Raw genomic sequence first — 14,758 nt, 5'->3', positions numbered from 1 at the left:
TGCCTCTGTGTAGTTTTTACGGAGGGGCTGTGAATCGACCCAGCCCGAGGGCTCTGCTTGCCAGGAGTTGAGGGGAAATATCGAGACATAAGGCTGAATTAGCTGGAGTTTGGCGCTGAGTGTACGTACAGGTTTTAAAACACCACTAGTGCATTGGCCGGGAATCGAACCCGGGCCTCCCGCGTGGCAGGCGAGAATTCTACCACTGAACCACCAATGCAAGTACTCCGGGAAGGTTTTTCATCGAAAGCTCGAAAATATTCCTTAAGCAAACACGCAGCGATGACAGGTCATTTCACACAACTCTCAAGATCAGCTGAACTGAAAAATTGAAATGCTTTGAGCGCAAGAACTGTGGGCTCTTCTAATGGAAGTACTGCTTCAGGGAACTTGACTCCTTCATGAACTTTTCCAATATCTCCCCCGCAAAAAGCTCATTCCATCAGAAAGTGGTAAATAACACCAAAAGCCAGCATGTCTTTGCAAATGCGGGTTGGATTTATTTTCAGGAACTTCTATGCTCTTTGAGCCAATTCTATATGAAAACGTATACTCTGCCAGTCAAGCTGCATCAGAATTGTCAGCTAAGAGAAATGCATGCATCCTCCATGTCTTTTGCTCACCATGACACAGAAGAATGTGGCACAACTGTATTCTTATAATCATGTCTGACACTTTCATTTTGTTTGCCTCTAATCTGCAAGCACTCGCACCATCGCTGCCTTTCAGTGTCTACGCCGGACGCAAATGCTACGGTCCCAACAAGTCTGCTGATGGTCCTGGCAGACAAGCATTATAGGAGCCAAATGAGGGAGCCACTGCTGATGGCTTGAAATGATGTCAGGTTCACAATGCCATGCATTGTTGCTTGCACCCATGCTTGGATAATGTGAGAAAGTGCACAGACACAAGGATGGGCAACAAGATGGTCAGACATGTTAAGCCAAGATGCCTCTGTGTAGTTTTTACGGAGGGGCTGTGAATCGACCCAGCCCGAGGGCTCTGCTTGCCAGGAGTTGAGGGGAAATATCGAGACATAAGGCTGAATTAGCTGGAGTTTGGCGCTGAGTGTACGTACAGGTTTTAAAACACCACTAGTGCATTGGCCGGGAATCGAACCCGGGCCTCCCGCGTGGCAGGCGAGAATTCTACCACTGAACCACCAATGCAAGTACTCCGGGAAGGTTTTTCATCGAAAGCTCGAAAATATTCCTTAAGCAAACACGCAGCGATGACAGGTCATTTCACACAACTCTCAAGATCAGCTGAACTGAAAAATTGAAATGCTTTGAGCGCAAGAACTGTGGGCTCTTCTAATGGAAGTACTGCTTCAGGGAACTTGACTCCTTCATGAACTTTTCCAATATCTCCCCCGCAAAAAGCTCATTCCATCAGAAAGTGGTAAATAACACCAAAAGCCAGCATGTCTTTGCAAATGCGGGTTGGATTTATTTTCAGGAACTTCTATGCTCTTTGAGCCAATTCTATATGAAAACGTATACTCTGCCAGTCAAGCTGCATCAGAATTGTCAGCTAAGAGAAATGCATGCATCCTCCATGTCTTTTGCTCACCATGACACAGAAGAATGTGGCACAACTGTATTCTTATAATCATGTCTGACACTTTCATTTTGTTTGCCTCTAATCTGCAAGCACTCGCACCATCGCTGCCTTTCAGTGTCTACGCCGGACGCAAATGCTACGGTCCCAACAAGTCTGCTGATGGTCCTGGCAGACAAGCATTATAGGAGCCAAATGAGGGAGCCACTGCTGATGGCTTGAAATGATGTCAGGTTCACAATGCCATGCATTGTTGCTTGCACCCATGCTTGGATAATGTGAGAAAGTGCACAGACACAAGGATGGGCAACAAGATGGTCAGACATGTTAAGCCAAGATGCCTCTGTGTAGTTTTTACGGAGGGGCTGTGAATCGACCCAGCCCGAGGGCTCTGCTTGCCAGGACTTGAGGGGAAATATCGAGACATAAGGCTGAATTAGGTGGAGTTTGGCGCTGAGTGTACGTACAGGTTTTAAAACACCACTAGTGCATTGGCCGGGAATCGAACCCGGGCCTCCCGCGTGGCAGGCGAGAATTCTACCACTGAACCACCAATGCAAGTACTCCGGGAAGGTTTTTCATCGAAAGCTCGAAAATATTCCTTAAGCAAACACGCAGCGATGACAGGTCATTTCACACAACTCTCAAGATCAGCTGAACTGAAAAATTGAAATGCTTTGAGCGCAAGAACTGTGGGCTCTTCTAATGGAAGTACTGCTTCAGGGAACTTGACTCCTTCATGAACTTTTCCAATATCTCCCCCGCAAAAAGCTCATTCCATCAGAAAGTGGTAAATAACACCAAAAGCCAGCATGTCTTTGCAAATGCGGGTTGGATTTATTTTCAGGAACTTCTATGCTCTTTGAGCCAATTCTATATGAAAACGTATACTCTGCCAGTCAAGCTGCATCAGAATTGTCAGCTAAGAGAAATGCATGCATCCTCCATGTCTTTTGCTCACCATGACACAGAAGAATGTGGCACAACTGTATTCTTATAATCATGTCTGACACTTTCATTTTGTTTGCCTCTAATCTGCAAGCACTCGCACCATCGCTGCCTTTCAGTGTCTACGCCGGACGCAAATGCTACGGTCCCAACAAGTCTGCTGATGGTCCTGGCAGACAAGCATTATAGGAGCCAAATGAGGGAGCCACTGCTGATGGCTTGAAATGATGTCAGGTTCACAATGCCATGCATTGTTGCTTGCACCCATGCTTGGATAATGTGAGAAAGTGCACAGACACAAGGATGGGCAACAAGATGGTCAGACATGTTAAGCCAAGATGCCTCTGTGTAGTTTTTACGGAGGGGCTGTGAATCGACCCAGCCCGAGGGCTCTGCTTGCCAGGAGTTGAGGGGAAATATCGAGACATAAGGCTGAATTAGCTGGAGTTTGGCGCTGAGTGTACGTACAGGTTTTAAAACACCACTAGTGCATTGGCCGGGAATCGAACCCGGGCCTCCCGCGTGGCAGGCGAGAATTCTACCACTGAACCACCAATGCAAGTACTCCGGGAAGGTTTTTCATCGAAAGCTCGAAAATATTCCTTAAGCAAACACGCAGCGATGACAGGTCATTTCACACAACTCTCAAGATCAGCTGAACTGAAAAATTGAAATGCTTTGAGCGCAAGAACTGTGGGCTCTTCTAATGGAAGTACTGCTTCAGGGAACTTGACTCCTTCATGAACTTTTCCAATATCTCCCCCGCAAAAAGCTCATTCCATCAGAAAGTGGTAAATAACACCAAAAGCCAGCATGTCTTTGCAAATGCGGGTTGGATTTATTTTCAGGAACTTCTATGCTCTTTGAGCCAATTCTATATGAAAACGTATACTCTGCCAGTCAAGCTGCATCAGAATTGTCAGCTAAGAGAAATGCATGCATCCTCCATGTCTTTTGCTCACCATGACACAGAAGAATGTGGCACAACTGTATTCTTATAATCATGTCTGACACTTTCATTTTGTTTGCCTCTAATCTGCAAGCACTCGCACCATCGCTGCCTTTCAGTGTCTACGCCGGACGCAAATGCTACGGTCCCAACAAGTCTGCTGATGGTCCTGGCAGACAAGCATTATAGGAGCCAAATGAGGGAGCCACTGCTGATGGCTTGAAATGATGTCAGGTTCACAATGCCATGCATTGTTGCTTGCACCCATGCTTGGATAATGTGAGAAAGTGCACAGACACAAGGATGGGCAACAAGATGGTCAGACATGTTAAGCCAAGATGCCTCTGTGTAGTTTTTACGGAGGGGCTGTGAATCGACCCAGCCCGAGGGCTCTGCTTGCCAGGACTTGAGGGGAAATATCGAGACATAAGGCTGAATTAGGTGGAGTTTGGCGCTGAGTGTACGTACAGGTTTTAAAACACCACTAGTGCATTGGCCGGGAATCGAACCCGGGCCTCCCGCGTGGCAGGCGAGAATTCTACCACTGAACCACCAATGCAAGTACTCCGGGAAGGTTTTTCATCGAAAGCTCGAAAATATTCCTTAAGCAAACACGCAGCGATGACAGGTCATTTCACACAACTCTCAAGATCAGCTGAACTGAAAAATTGAAATGCTTTGAGCGCAAGAACTGTGGGCTCTTCTAATGGAAGTACTGCTTCAGGGAACTTGACTCCTTCATGAACTTTTCCAATATCTCCCCCGCAAAAAGCTCATTCCATCAGAAAGTGGTAAATAACACCAAAAGCCAGCATGTCTTTGCAAATGCGGGTTGGATTTATTTTCAGGAACTTCTATGCTCTTTGAGCCAATTCTATATGAAAACGTATACTCTGCCAGTCAAGCTGCATCAGAATTGTCAGCTAAGAGAAATGCATGCATCCTCCATGTCTTTTGCTCACCATGACACAGAAGAATGTGGCACAACTGTATTCTTATAATCATGTCTGACACTTTCATTTTGTTTGCCTCTAATCTGCAAGCACTCGCACCATCGCTGCCTTTCAGTGTCTACGCCGGACGCAAATGCTACGGTCCCAACAAGTCTGCTGATGGTCCTGGCAGACAAGCATTATAGGAGCCAAATGAGGGAGCCACTGCTGATGGCTTGAAATGATGTCAGGTTCACAATGCCATGCATTGTTGCTTGCACCCATGCTTGGATAATGTGAGAAAGTGCACAGACACAAGGATGGGCAACAAGATGGTCAGACATGTTAAGCCAAGATGCCTCTGTGTAGTTTTTACGGAGGGGCTGTGAATCGACCCAGCCCGAGGGCTCTGCTTGCCAGGAGTTGATGGGAAATATCGAGACATAAGGCTGAATTAGCTGGAGTTCGGCGCTGAGTGTACGTACAGGTTTTAAAACACCACTAGTGCATTGGCCGGGAATCGAACCCGGGCCTCCCGCGTGGCAGGCGAGAATTCTACCACTGAACCACCAATGCAAGTACTCCGGGAAGGTTTTTCATCGAAAGCTCGAAAATATTCCTTAAGCAAACACGCAGCGATGACAGGTCATTTCACACAACTCTCAAGATCAGCTGAACTGAAAAATTGAAATGCTTTGAGCGCAAGAACTGTGGGCTCTTCTAATGGAAGTACTGCTTCAGGGAACTTGACTCCTTCATGAACTTTTCCAATATCTCCCCCGCAAAAAGCTCATTCCATCAGAAAGTGGTAAATAACACCAAAAGCCAGCATGTCTTTGCAAATGTGGGTTGGATTTATTTTCAGGAACTTCTATGCTCTTTGAGCCAATTCTATATGAAAACGTATACTCTGCCAGTCAAGCTGCATCAGAATTGTCAGCTAAGAGAAATGCATGCATCCTCCATGTCTTTTGCTCACCATGACACAGAAGAATGTGGCACAACTGTATTCTTATAATCATGTCTGACACTTTCATTTTGTTTGCCTCTAATCTGCAAGCACTCGCACCATCGCTGCCTTTCAGTGTCTACGCCGGACGCAAATGCTACGGTCCCAACAAGTCTGCTGATGGTCCTGGCAGACAAGCATTATAGGAGCCAAATGAGGGAGCCACTGCTGATGGCTTGAAATGATGTCAGGTTCACAATGCCATGCATTGTTGCTTGCACCCATGCTTGGATAATGTGAGAAAGTGCACAGACACAAGGATGGGCAACAAGATGGTCAGACATGTTAAGCCAAGATGCCTCTGTGTAGTTTTTACGGAGGGGCTGTGAATCGACCCAGCCCGAGGGCTCTGCTTGCCAGGAGTTGAGGGGAAATATCGAGACATAAGGCTGAATTAGGGGGAGTTTGGCGCTGAGTGTACGTACAGGTTTTAAAACACCACTAGTGCATTGGCCGGGAATCGAACCCGGGCCTCCCGCGTGGCAGGCGAGAATTCTACCACTGAACCACCAATGCAAGTACTCCGGGAAGGTTTTTCATCGAAAGCTCGAAAATATTCCTTAAGCAAACACGCAGCGATGACAGGTCATTTCACACAACTCTCAAGATCAGCTGAACTGAAAAATTGAAATGCTTTGAGCGCAAGAACTGTGGGCTCTTCTAATGGAAGTACTGCTTCAGGGAACTTGACTCCTTCATGAACTTTTCCAATATCTCCCCCGCAAAAAGCTCATTCCATCAGAAAGTGGTAAATAACACCAAAAGCCAGCATGTCTTTGCAAATGCGGGTTGGATTTATTTTCAGGAACTTCTATGCTCTTTGAGCCAATTCTATATGAAAACGTATACTCTGCCAGTCAAGCTGCATCAGAATTGTCAGCTAAGAGAAATGCATGCATCCTCCATGTCTTTTGCTCACCATGACACAGAAGAATGTGGCACAACTGTATTCTTATAATCATGTCTGACACTTTCATTTTGTTTGCCTCTAATCTGCAAGCACTCGCACCATCGCTGCCTTTCAGTGTCTACGCCGGACGCAAATGCTACGGTCCCAACAAGTCTGCTGATGGTCCTGGCAGACAAGCATTATAGGAGCCAAATGAGGGAGCCACTGCTGATGGCTTGAAATGATGTCAGGTTCACAATGCCATGCATTGTTGCTTGCACCCATGCTTGGATAATGTGAGAAAGTGCACAGACACAAGGATGGGCAACAAGATGGTCAGACATGTTAAGCCAAGATGCCTCTGTGTAGTTTTTACGGAGGGGCTGTGAATCGACCCAGCCCGAGGGCTCTGCTTGCCAGGAGTTGAGGGGAAATATCGAGACATAAGGCTGAATTAGGTGGAGTTTGGCGCTGAGTGTACGTACAGGTTTTAAAACACCACTAGTGCATTGGCCGGGAATCGAACCCGGGCCTCCCGCGTGGCAGGCGAGAATTCTACCACTGAACCACCAATGCAAGTACTCCGGGAAGGTTTTTCATCGAAAGCTCGAAAATATTCGTTAAGCAAACACGCAGCGATGACAGGTCATTTCACACAACTCTCAAGATCAGCTGAACTGAAAAATTGAAATGCTTTGAGCGCAAGAACTGTGGGCTCTTCTAATGGAAGTACTGCTTCAGGGAACTTGACTCCTTCATGAACTTTTCCAATATCTCCCCCGCAAAAAGCTCATTCCATCAGAAAGTGGTAAATAACACCAAAAGCCAGCATGTCTTTGCAAATGCGGGTTGGATTTATTTTCAGGAACTTCTATGCTCTTTGAGCCAATTCTATATGAAAACGTATACTCTGCCAGTCAAGCTGCATCAGAATTGTCAGCTAAGAGAAATGCATGCATCCTCCATGTCTTTTGCTCACCATGACACAGAAGAATGTGGCACAACTGTATTCTTATAATCATGTCTGACACTTTCATTTTGTTTGCCTCTAATCTGCAAGCACTCGCACCATCGCTGCCTTTCAGTGTCTACGCCGGACGCAAATGCTACGGTCCCAACAAGTCTGCTGATGGTCCTGGCAGACAAGCATTATAGGAGCCAAATGAGGGAGCCACTGCTGATGGCTTGAAATGATGTCAGGTTCACAATGCCATGCATTGTTGCTTGCACCCATGCTTGGATAATGTGAGAAAGTGCACAGACACAAGGATGGGCAACAAGATGGTCAGACATGTTAAGCCAAGATGCCTCTGTGTAGTTTTTACGGAGGGGCTGTGAATCGACCCAGCCCGAGGGCTCTGCTTGCCAGGAGTTGAGGGGAAATATCGAGACATAAGGCTGAATTAGGTGGAGTTTGGCGCTGAGTGTACGTACAGGTTTTAAAACACCACTAGTGCATTGGCCGGGAATCGAACCCGGGCCCCCGCGTGGCAGGCGAGAATTCTACCACTGAACCACCAATGCAAGTACTCCGGGAAGGTTTTTCATCGAAAGCTCGAAAATATTCCTTAAGCAAACACGCAGCGATGACAGGTCATTTCACACAACTCTCAAGATCAGCTGAACTGAAAAATTGAAATGCTTTGAGCGCAAGAACTGTGGGCTCTTCTAATGGAAGTACTGCTTCAGGGAACTTGACTCCTTCATGAACTTTTCCAATATCTCCCCCGCAAAAAGCTCATTCCATCAGAAAGTGGTAAATAACACCAAAAGCCAGCATGTCTTTGCAAATGCGGGTTGGATTTATTTTCAGGAACTTCTATGCTCTTTGAGCCAATTCTATATGAAAACGTATACTCTGCCAGTCAAGCTGCATCAGAATTGTCAGCTAAGAGAAATGCATGCATCCTCCATGTCTTTTGCTCACCATGACACAGAAGAATGTGGCACAACTGTATTCTTATAATCATGTCTGACACTTTCATTTTGTTTGCCTCTAATCTGCAAGCACTCGCACCATCGCTGCCTTTCAGTGTCTACGCCGGACGCAAATGCTACGGTCCCAACAAGTCTGCTGATGGTCCTGGCAGACAAGCATTATAGGAGCCAAATGAGGGAGCCACTGCTGATGGCTTGAAATGATGTCAGGTTCACAATGCCATGCATTGTTGCTTGCACCCATGCTTGGATAATGTGAGAAAGTGCACAGACACAAGGATGGGCAACAAGATGGTCAGACATGTTAAGCCAAGATGCCTCTGTGTAGTTTTTACGGAGGGGCTGTGAATCGACCCAGCCCGAGGGCTCTGCTTGCCAGGAGTTGAGGGGAAATATCGAGACATAAGGCTGAATTAGCCAGAGTTTGGCGCTGAGTGTACGTACAGGTTTTAAAACACCACTAGTGCATTGGCCGGGAATCGAACCCGGGCCTCCCGCGTGGCAGGCGAGAATTCTACCACTGAACCACCAATGCAAGTACTCCGGGAAGGTTTTTCATCGAAAGCTCGAAAATATTCCTTAAGCAAACACGCAGCGATGACAGGTCATTTCACACAACTCTCAAGATCAGCTGAACTGAAAAATTGAAATGCTTTGAGCGCAAGAACTGTGGGCTCTTCTAATGGAAGTACTGCTTCAGGGAACTTGACTCCTTCATGAACTTTTCCAATATCTCCCCCGCAAAAAGCTCATTCCATCAGAAAGTGGTAAATAACACCAAAAGCCAGCATGTCTTTGCAAATGCGGGTTGGATTTATTTTCAGGAACTTCTATGCTCTTTGAGCCAATTCTATATGAAAACGTATACTCTGCCAGTCAAGCTGCATCAGAATTGTCAGCTAAGAGAAATGCATGCATCCTCCATGTCTTTTGCTCACCATGACACAGAAGAATGTGGCACAACTGTATTCTTATAATCATGTCTGACACTTTCATTTTGTTTGCCTCTAATCTGCAAGCACTCGCACCATCGCTGCCTTTCAGTGTCTACGCCGGACGCAAATGCTACGGTCCCAACAAGTCTGCTGATGGTCCTGGCAGACAAGCATTATAGGAGCCAAATGAGGGAGCCACTGCTGATGGCTTGAAATGATGTCAGGTTCACAATGCCATGCATTGTTGCTTGCACCCATGCTTGGATAATGTGAGAAAGTGCACAGACACAAGGATGGGCAACAAGATGGTCAGACATGTTAAGCCAAGATGCCTCTGTGTAGTTTTTACGGAGGGGCTGTGAATCGACCCAGCCCGAGGGCTCTGCTTGCCAGGAGTTGAGGGGAAATATCGAGACATAAGGCTGAATTAGCTGGAGTTTGGCGCTGAGTGTACGTACAGGTTTTAAAACACCACTAGTGCATTGGCCGGGAATCGAACCCGGGCCTCCCGCGTGGCAGGCGAGAATTCTACCACTGAACCACCAATGCAAGTACTCCGGGAAGGTTTTTCATCGAAAGCTCGAAAATATTCCTTAAGCAAACACGCAGCGATGACAGGTCATTTCACACAACTCTCAAGATCAGCTGAACTGAAAAATTGAAATGCTTTGAGCGCAAGAACTGTGGGCTCTTCTAATGGAAGTACTGCTTCAGGGAACTTGACTCCTTCATGAACTTTTCCAATATCTCCCCCGCAAAAAGCTCATTCCATCAGAAAGTGGTAAATAACACCAAAAGCCAGCATGTCTTTGCAAATGCGGGTTGGATTTATTTTCAGGAACTTCTATGCTCTTTGAGCCAATTCTATATGAAAACGTATACTCTGCCAGTCAAGCTGCATCAGAATTGTCAGCTAAGAGAAATGCATGCATCCTCCATGTCTTTTGCTCACCATGACACAGAAGAATGTGGCACAACTGTATTCTTATAATCATGTCTGACACTTTCATTTTGTTTGCCTCTAATCTGCAAGCACTCGCACCATCGCTGCCTTTCAGTGTCTACGCCGGACGCAAATGCTACGGTCCCAACAAGTCTGCTGATGGTCCTGGCAGACAAGCATTATAGGAGCCAAATGAGGGAGCCACTGCTGATGGCTTGAAATGATGTCAGGTTCACAATGCCATGCATTGTTGCTTGCACCCATGCTTGGATAATGTGAGAAAGTGCACAGACACAAGGATGGGCAACAAGATGGTCAGACATGTTAAGCCAAGATGCCTCTGTGTAGTTTTTACGGAGGGGCTGTGAATCGACCCAGCCCGAGGGCTCTGCTTGCCAGGACTTGAGGGGAAATATCGAGACATAAGGCTGAATTAGGTGGAGTTTGGCGCTGAGTGTACGTACAGGTTTTAAAACACCACTAGTGCATTGGCCGGGAATCGAACCCGGGCCTCCCGCGTGGCAGGCGAGAATTCTACCACTGAACCACCAATGCAAGTACTCCGGGAAGGTTTTTCATCGAAAGCTCGAAAATATTCCTTAAGCAAACACGCAGCGATGACAGGTCATTTCACACAACTCTCAAGATCAGCTGAACTGAAAAATTGAAATGCTTTGAGCGCAAGAACTGTGGGCTCTTCTAATGGAAGTACTGCTTCAGGGAACTTGACTCCTTCATGAACTTTTCCAATATCTCCCCCGCAAAAAGCTCATTCCATCAGAAAGTGGTAAATAACACCAAAAGCCAGCATGTCTTTGCAAATGCGGGTTGGATTTATTTTCAGGAACTTCTATGCTCTTTGAGCCAATTCTATATGAAAACGTATACTCTGCCAGTCAAGCTGCATCAGAATTGTCAGCTAAGAGAAATGCATGCATCCTCCATGTCTTTTGCTCACCATGACACAGAAGAATGTGGCACAACTGTATTCTTATAATCATGTCTGACACTTTCATTTTGTTTGCCTCTAATCTGCAAGCACTCGCACCATCGCTGCCTTTCAGTGTCTACGCCGGACGCAAATGCTACGGTCCCAACAAGTCTGCTGATGGTCCTGGCAGACAAGCATTATAGGAGCCAAATGAGGGAGCCACTGCTGATGGCTTGAAATGATGTCAGGTTCACAATGCCATGCATTGTTGCTTGCACCCATGCTTGGATAATGTGAGAAAGTGCACAGACACAAGGATGGGCAACAAGATGGTCAGACATGTTAAGCCAAGATGCCTCTGTGTAGTTTTTACGGAGGGGCTGTGAATCGACCCAGCCCGAGGGCTCTGCTTGCCAGGAGTTGATGGGAAATATCGAGACATAAGGCTGAATTAGCTGGAGTTCGGCGCTGAGTGTACGTACAGGTTTTTAAACACCACTAGTGCATTGGCCGGGAATCGAACCCGGGCCTCCCGCGTGGCAGGCGAGAATTCTACCACTGAACCACCAATGCAAGTACTCCGGGAAGGTTTTTCATCGAAAGCTCGAAAATATTCCATAAGCAAACACGCAGCGATGACAGGTCATTTCACACAACTCTCAAGATCAGCTGAACTGAAAAATTGAAATGCTTTGAGCGCAAGAACTGTGGGCTCTTCTAATGGAAGTACTGCTTCAGGGAACTTGACTCCTTCATGAACTTTTCCAATATCTCCCCCGCAAAAAGCTCATTCCATCAGAAAGTGGTAAATAACACCAAAAGCCAGCATGTCTTTGCAAATGTGGGTTGGATTTATTTTCAGGAACTTCTATGCTCTTTGAGCCAATTCTATATGAAAACGTATACTCTGCCAGTCAAGCTGCATCAGAATTGTCAGCTAAGAGAAATGCATGCATCCTCCATGTCTTTTGCTCACCATGACACAGAAGAATGTGGCACAACTGTATTCTTATAATCATGTCTGACACTTTCATTTTGTTTGCCTCTAATCTGCAAGCACTCGCACCATCGCTGCCTTTCAGTGTCTACGCCGGACGCAAATGCTACGGTCCCAACAAGTCTGCTGATGGTCCTGGCAGACAAGCATTATAGGAGCCAAATGAGGGAGCCACTGCTGATGGCTTGAAATGATGTCAGGTTCACAATGCCATGCATTGTTGCTTGCACCCATGCTTGGATAATGTGAGAAAGTGCACAGACACAAGGATGGGCAACAAGATGGTCAGACATGTTAAGCCAAGATGCCTCTGTGTAGTTTTTACGGAGGGGCTGTGAATCGACCCAGCCCGAGGGCTCTGCTTGCCAGGACTTGAGGGGAAATATCGAGACATAAGGCTGAATTAGGTGGAGTTTGGCGCTGAGTGTACGTACAGGTTTTAAAACACCACTAGTGCATTGGCCGGGAATCGAACCCGGGCCTCCCGCGTGGCAGGCGAGAATTCTACCACTGAACCACCAATGCAAGTACTCCGGGAAGGTTTTTCATCGAAAGCTCGAAAATATTCCTTAAGCAAACACGCAGCGATGACAGGTCATTTCACACAACTCTCAAGATCAGCTGAACTGAAAAATTGAAATGCTTTGAGCGCAAGAACTGTGGGCTCTTCTAATGGAAGTACTGCTTCAGGGAACTTGACTCCTTCATGAACTTTTCCAATATCTCCCCCGCAAAAAGCTCATTCCATCAGAAAGTGGTAAATAACACCAAAAGCCAGCATGTCTTTGCAAATGCGGGTTGGATTTATTTTCAGGAACTTCTATGCTCTTTGAGCCAATTCTATATGAAAACGTATACTCTGCCAGTCAAGCTGCATCAGAATTGTCAGCTAAGAGAAATGCATGCATCCTCCATGTCTTTTGCTCACCATGACACAGAAGAATGTGGCACAACTGTATTCTTATAATCATGTCTGACACTTTCATTTTGTTTGCCTCTAATCTGCAAGCACTCGCACCATCGCTGCCTTTCAGTGTCTACGCCGGACGCAAATGCTACGGTCCCAACAAGTCTGCTGATGGTCCTGGCAGACAAGCATTATAGGAGCCAAATGAGGGAGCCACTGCTGATGGCTTGAAATGATGTCAGGTTCACAATGCCATGCATTGTTGCTTGCACCCATGCTTGGATAATGTGAGAAAGTGCACAGACACAAGGATGGGCAACAAGATGGTCAGACATGTTAAGCCAAGATGCCTCTGTGTAGTTTTTACGGAGGGGCTGTGAATCGACCCAGCCCGAGGGCTCTGCTTGCCAGGAGTTGATGGGAAATATCGAGACATAAGGCTGAATTAGCTGGAGTTCGGCGCTGAGTGTACGTACAGGTTTTAAAACACCACTAGTGCATTGGCCGGGAATCGAACCCGGGCCTCCCGCGTGGCAGGCGAGAATTCTACCACTGAACCACCAATGCAAGTACTCCGGGAAGGTTTTTCATCGAAAGCTCGAAAATATTCCTTAAGCAAACACGCAGCGATGACAGGTCATTTCACACAACTCTCAAGATCAGCTGAACTGAAAAATTGAAATGCTTTGAGCGCAAGAACTGTGGGCTCTTCTAATGGAAGTACTGCTTCAGGGAACTTGACTCCTTCATGAACTTTTCCAATATCTTCCCCGCAAAAAGCTCATTCCATCAGAAAGTGGTAAATAACACCAAAAGCCAGCATGTCTTTGCAAATGTGGGTTGGATTTATTTTCAGGAACTTCTATGCTCTTTGAGCCAATTCTATATGAAAACGTATACTCTGCCAGTCAAGCTGCATCAGAATTGTCAGCTAAGAGAAATGCATGCATCCTCCATGTCTTTTGCTCACCATGACACAGAAGAATGTGGCACAACTGTATTCTTATAATCATGTCTGACACTTTCATTTTGTTTGCCTCTAATCTGCAAGCACTCGCACCATCGCTGCCTTTCAGTGTCTACGCCGGACGCAAATGCTACGGTCCCAACAAGTCTGCTGATGGTCCTGGCAGACAAGCATTATAGGAGCCAAATGAGGGAGCCACTGCTGATGGCTTGAAATGATGTCAGGTTCACAATGCCATGCATTGTTGCTTGCACCCATGCTTGGATAATGTGAGAAAGTGCACAGACACAAGGATGGGCAACAAGATGGTCAGACATGTTAAGCCAAGATGCCTCTGTGTAGTTTTTACGGAGGGGCTGTGAATCGACCCAGCCCGAGGGCTCTGCTTGCCAGGAGTTGAGGGGAAATATCGAGACATAAGGCTGAATTAGGGGGAGTTTGGCGCTGAGTGTACGTACAGGTTTTAAAACACCACTGCATTGGCCGGGAATCGAACCCGGGCCTCCCGCGTGGCAGGCGAGAATTCTACCACTGAACCACCAATGCAAGTACTCCGGGAAGGTTTTTCATCGAAAGCTCGAAAATATTCCTTAAGCAAACACGCAGCGATGACAGGTCATTTCACACAACTCTCAAGATCAGCTGAACTGAAAAATTGAAATGCTTTGAGCGCAAGAACTGTGGGCTCTTCTAATGGAAGTACTGCTTCAGGGAACTTGACTCCTTCATGAACTTTTCCAATATCTCCCCCGCAAAAAGCTCATTCCATCAGAAAGTGGTAAATAACACCAAAAGCCAGCATGTCTTTGCAAATGCGGGTTGGATTTATTTTCAGGAACTTCTATGCTCTTTG

General features: G+C 46.5%; 15 non-coding genes across 15 annotated transcripts; all 15 read right to left on the bottom strand.

The window, feature by feature from the left end:
• Positions 1–149: 149 nt before the first annotated feature.
• On the bottom strand, positions 150–220 carry trnag-gcc (transfer RNA glycine (anticodon GCC)). The gene has a single exon. It is a non-coding gene; the product is annotated as a tRNA-Gly (tRNA).
• An 878-nt stretch (positions 221–1,098) lies between these two features.
• trnag-gcc (transfer RNA glycine (anticodon GCC)) lies at positions 1,099–1,169 on the bottom strand. Its single transcript has one exon. It is a non-coding gene; the product is annotated as a tRNA-Gly (tRNA).
• Positions 1,170–2,047: 878 nt separating this feature from the next.
• Positions 2,048–2,118, bottom strand: trnag-gcc (transfer RNA glycine (anticodon GCC)). Its single transcript has one exon. It is a non-coding gene; the product is annotated as a tRNA-Gly (tRNA).
• Positions 2,119–2,996: 878 nt separating this feature from the next.
• Positions 2,997–3,067, bottom strand: trnag-gcc (transfer RNA glycine (anticodon GCC)). The gene has a single exon. It is a non-coding gene; the product is annotated as a tRNA-Gly (tRNA).
• Positions 3,068–3,945: 878 nt separating this feature from the next.
• trnag-gcc (transfer RNA glycine (anticodon GCC)) lies at positions 3,946–4,016 on the bottom strand. The gene has a single exon. It is a non-coding gene; the product is annotated as a tRNA-Gly (tRNA).
• Positions 4,017–4,894: 878 nt separating this feature from the next.
• Positions 4,895–4,965, bottom strand: trnag-gcc (transfer RNA glycine (anticodon GCC)). Its single transcript has one exon. It is a non-coding gene; the product is annotated as a tRNA-Gly (tRNA).
• An 878-nt stretch (positions 4,966–5,843) lies between these two features.
• On the bottom strand, positions 5,844–5,914 carry trnag-gcc (transfer RNA glycine (anticodon GCC)). The gene has a single exon. It is a non-coding gene; the product is annotated as a tRNA-Gly (tRNA).
• Positions 5,915–6,792: 878 nt separating this feature from the next.
• On the bottom strand, positions 6,793–6,863 carry trnag-gcc (transfer RNA glycine (anticodon GCC)). Its single transcript has one exon. It is a non-coding gene; the product is annotated as a tRNA-Gly (tRNA).
• A 1,826-nt stretch (positions 6,864–8,689) lies between these two features.
• Positions 8,690–8,760, bottom strand: trnag-gcc (transfer RNA glycine (anticodon GCC)). The gene has a single exon. It is a non-coding gene; the product is annotated as a tRNA-Gly (tRNA).
• An 878-nt stretch (positions 8,761–9,638) lies between these two features.
• trnag-gcc (transfer RNA glycine (anticodon GCC)) lies at positions 9,639–9,709 on the bottom strand. Its single transcript has one exon. It is a non-coding gene; the product is annotated as a tRNA-Gly (tRNA).
• An 878-nt stretch (positions 9,710–10,587) lies between these two features.
• Positions 10,588–10,658, bottom strand: trnag-gcc (transfer RNA glycine (anticodon GCC)). Its single transcript has one exon. It is a non-coding gene; the product is annotated as a tRNA-Gly (tRNA).
• Positions 10,659–11,536: 878 nt separating this feature from the next.
• On the bottom strand, positions 11,537–11,607 carry trnag-gcc (transfer RNA glycine (anticodon GCC)). Its single transcript has one exon. It is a non-coding gene; the product is annotated as a tRNA-Gly (tRNA).
• Positions 11,608–12,485: 878 nt separating this feature from the next.
• trnag-gcc (transfer RNA glycine (anticodon GCC)) lies at positions 12,486–12,556 on the bottom strand. Its single transcript has one exon. It is a non-coding gene; the product is annotated as a tRNA-Gly (tRNA).
• An 878-nt stretch (positions 12,557–13,434) lies between these two features.
• On the bottom strand, positions 13,435–13,505 carry trnag-gcc (transfer RNA glycine (anticodon GCC)). Its single transcript has one exon. It is a non-coding gene; the product is annotated as a tRNA-Gly (tRNA).
• Positions 13,506–14,380: 875 nt separating this feature from the next.
• trnag-gcc (transfer RNA glycine (anticodon GCC)) lies at positions 14,381–14,451 on the bottom strand. The gene has a single exon. It is a non-coding gene; the product is annotated as a tRNA-Gly (tRNA).
• Between the last annotated feature and the right edge of the window lie 307 nt (positions 14,452–14,758).

Source organism: Paramormyrops kingsleyae, chromosome 25 (genome assembly GCF_048594095.1).
Source record: "Paramormyrops kingsleyae isolate MSU_618 chromosome 25, PKINGS_0.4, whole genome shotgun sequence".
Taxonomy (NCBI): domain Eukaryota; kingdom Metazoa; phylum Chordata; class Actinopteri; order Osteoglossiformes; family Mormyridae; genus Paramormyrops; species Paramormyrops kingsleyae.
This window is presented reverse-complemented; position numbering and strand designations above follow the sequence as displayed.